Source organism: Montipora foliosa, chromosome 2 (genome assembly GCF_036669935.1).
Source record: "Montipora foliosa isolate CH-2021 chromosome 2, ASM3666993v2, whole genome shotgun sequence".
NCBI classification, from domain to species: Eukaryota; Metazoa; Cnidaria; class Anthozoa; order Scleractinia; family Acroporidae; genus Montipora; species Montipora foliosa.
Genome location: NC_090870.1, coordinates 14,774,305 through 14,778,136, shown reverse-complemented (window position 1 = coordinate 14,778,136; position 3,832 = coordinate 14,774,305). Strand labels below are relative to the sequence as shown.

At 38.1% G+C, this 3,832-nt stretch overlaps 1 pseudogene; it reads right to left on the bottom strand.

Annotated features, from left to right (window-relative positions):
* LOC137989786 (uncharacterized) overlaps window positions 1–2,775 on the bottom strand; it is a 2,865-nt pseudogene extending 90 nt beyond the window's left edge.
* Between the last annotated feature and the right edge of the window lie 1,057 nt (window positions 2,776–3,832).

The window sequence follows — 3,832 nt, the reverse complement described above, 5'->3', positions numbered from 1 at the left end:
CAAATCATCATCATTACTATCAATTTTTCCTTCATTACATTTCTAAAGAGTCTCCCTTTCATCCTCTGAGATATAGAGCCTGAATGACGACAGTAAAAATTCACTTGTAATAGTTTCTTCTCCAAAGAGGCATAATGCGAGAAAAGCCCGTGACAATGAAAGGGGAAAATACCTCCTTTATGTACCCATACATCAGAATCCTACCTATTGCTTCCCATTCAGCTCTTTGGTAATCGTGTCTGATGGCAGGGACTTTCTCTTGAGTCCCCACAGCTAGCGAATTACAGAATTGGTTCCAAAAAGTAGATAAAGCTTCACGAAAAACACCAGCCCCCTTTCCCTCTTCCTCCCTGCCATTGTTGCCAATGAAAGTAACATCTAAATTTACATGAACCATTTCAGGATCCTTAAATATCTCTATCAAATTATCTTTGAGAAAAGCCCTATACACAATAATCTTCTGAATAGGACAATCTGCTAAAGAAGCTTGAATACTTGAAACCTCTGTACCTGTTGAAAAGTAATGAAAATAATCAAGAAATAAAATGATGCTTCATATGTGAAAAACTATCCCCAATGTCCAGTTTACTTTGTCTGAACCTATTCATGCCTTCCCTAATACTTCCTTTAACTGAATAATATTATCCAATTCATTATTCATGAACATACTCTATTCATCAATGACTGTCTTTATGCATGTTACACAAATTATAAATTATATTATTACTTTGCTCTATTTTTCCAATGAAATCCCTTGCACTATAATTGCAAACACTGGATGCTAATGTTAGAGTACTGTTTTATCACTTTTTTTCAAATTATGACCTTACTCAAGCATGCTATTTTGAATGGTGGGACATGTCCAGTCCATGCAGGAGGTATCCATTGAGAGGTAGGAGGTTGCCCTTGTCAACACTCTAACCATACCAAACAACTTACATAATCATTACACTTGTTTTGTGCCTTATTCACCTAAGAACCATAACTAGGGCTGTTAATATTATCATTTCAGAGAAACATATATCTTACGAGGTCTTACAAGAATACTTGCAAAAGCAGAATTCAACAGACCTGTGACTACTGAGTGAGCCCCTTGGGTCAATGTATCAGCGTCAAGAATACTTGCAAAAGCAGACTTCAACAGACCTGTGACTACTGAGTGAGCCCCTTGGGTCAATGTATCAGCGTCTGCAGCTATCTCAGCTGTAGATATGTTGCTTATGGCTGTTTGAACTGGGCAAGTGTTCCTTGTTGCTGTGTGGGTTGTAACTGTCTGTGTTGTCACTGTGTTCCTTGTAGACGTGTGTGTGACAGATGGGAGGAATGTGACTGTGTTGGTTGTGTTGTTGTTTGCACCAGTATGGTTAACCCTCAAGGTATTTCCTTCATTTTCATTTTCCTCTGTCATTTTCATCAACTGTAACCAATGTATAAATACAATCACATTAATTATTATAGCCATATCAAACAGAACATCAGCTCTTTAGATACTCATTGTTTGGATAAGTTAACATGAAGTCTCAGAAGAATTAAGTACCAGTTCACTAATTATTCCATTTCCTTTCCATATATTGTATTTTTACTCTATCAATGCAAACAGCAGGCCCTTTTCCGTGGGATTGTCTCTGTAGACATTACTCCAGTTTTTAGAAAGAGCCAAATAACAATAGAATGATTTCTTTAATATTAGTGCCTTGTGAGACAACAGAACATTTTATTCTGACACATCAGTGACATCAGTACATTAAGTCGCCTTGACTTAAGCTCTACCCAAGCAAATTCAATAAGCGGTCAGTATAAAATTCAGACTGGGTCTAAAATACAAAGTGAGGCCTAGGCTTAGGCCCGAGCCGAGGCCTATCTGCATTTTATACTGACCAATTCAACAAGGATTCCAACAAGGGCACTTTCAATTGCTGCTGTGAGATGCTGGGTTGCACTCAACACGTGCACATTTGCACAGCGGACTGATGGGCTGTGTACTTGGCAGACAACAGTATAAAAGGAAAAAGAAAGACAACTGAAGTGCCGTAATATGTTAATCAAACATCAGATCCCATTTACTTCACTTACATTATATCTATGAAAAGGAAAATATTATAATTTATGGCAGTAAATAAAATATCGACTTAGTACCTCTCTGTAATTAGGCAAATCGACGTCACTTTCATCACTGCTGTACTTTTTCAAGAACATGGCATCAAGAATAGCTGTTGTCTTGCAGAGGTATAGGGTAATTCGGTTGAAAGACGTTCCAAGTTCCTCTTTGTATCGTTGCAGTGTAAACGGCTCTGTGCCCCCTGGCAGGTACTTTACTTCGGTTCTGTCAGGATACAGCAAAGTAAAGCTACTGGGCCCATATAAACTTAGATCACTGTTGAACTTCACCATCTTTTCCGCACCTTTTCTGAGAAGCTCCTCAGCACCGATCGACAGTAAGACTTTAAGCGGCAATGAAGATCCACAAATTACTTTCAGTTCTCCGTCTTTTAACCTGATTAAGCCTATATGAATAGTGACTTCATTCTCGCCGCTTTCCTTTTTCGGTTTTTTAGAAGACTTACTAACAAACCTGGAGGTTCGTTCCTTTCCTTTCCTTTCTCTATATTCCTCAAAGGTGAGAGGAGTGGTCTGATGTCATTTTCTTTCTGAAGATTCCACTTCTAATTGAGCAACACAGATTAGATCTTCGTCTTTTACACTTATCGTAATTCCGCAAACATGACAAAATTTCGCTGCGTTGGCTAACTGTGAGCCACAACTCGAACAAAACATGGCGAACACAAACAGCCCATTTCGCATGTTGCGCACGCATGATGTGTGTTCTTTTTATTTGCAGCATCCTCTCTTTTTTTTTGCAGTTTTTTTGTTTGCAGCAGTTCCCATTTTGTTTGCAGCGTTTACTTTTTTTTTGCAGTGCATCAGTCTTTTTTGTTTGCAGCGTTCGTTTTTTGTTTGCAGCGCATCTTTTTTGTTTGCAGCGTTCGTTTTTTGTTTGCAGCATTCGCTTTTTGTTTGCAGCGCATCTTTTTTGTTTGCAGCGCTTCTCTTTATTTGCAGCATGTCCCTTGTGGGCCATCGTATATTACTGAACAGACGCACTGCAACATGGAATCTATTTGTTAAATGGACACAAGAAACAGCGGAAACCAAAGCCAAAGCGGTCACAGCGCGACAGCACATCAATAGTTAAGTTTAGTTTAAGGTTTATGTGTGTAATAAGTGTCAAACTATTTAACCCTTCTTGTTTAATTAGAATGTGAATGCTTTGGAAACTTCTGACTTCATATGTTACTGTTTGCTTTTCTGTAGATTAATGATTTGTTTTAGGCAAATATTATCGGTGTATGTGCACTATACTTTCTTGCACTCTGCTATACCATCGATTTCATTTTCGTTTTATATGACTTCTTCTCTAAGACCACTTCTCCGATTCAGCTACAATGACCGACCATTCTCTTAATCTACTATCTCTCAATGCAAGGGGACTAAGCAATTTCAGAAAAAGGCAAATAATTTTCATGTGGTGTCGAAAACGAAACTGGGATATAATATTCCTGCAAGAAGCTCATTCAACATTGGCAACACAGTTAAAATGCAAAAACGAATGGGGTGCAGAACTTAATTGCTCCCATGGGAGCTCAAACTCTCAAGGTGTTGCAATCTTGATCAAAAAAATGTCTTGATTGTGTTATTCACTCTCAAATTGTAGATACATCGGGGAGGTAAATCGTTGTTAAAGCCGCTATCAAAGATAAAATGTATGTTCTTGTAAACATTTATGCACCAAACAAAGACGAAGACATCATTAAATTCCTGAAAAATGTGTTAA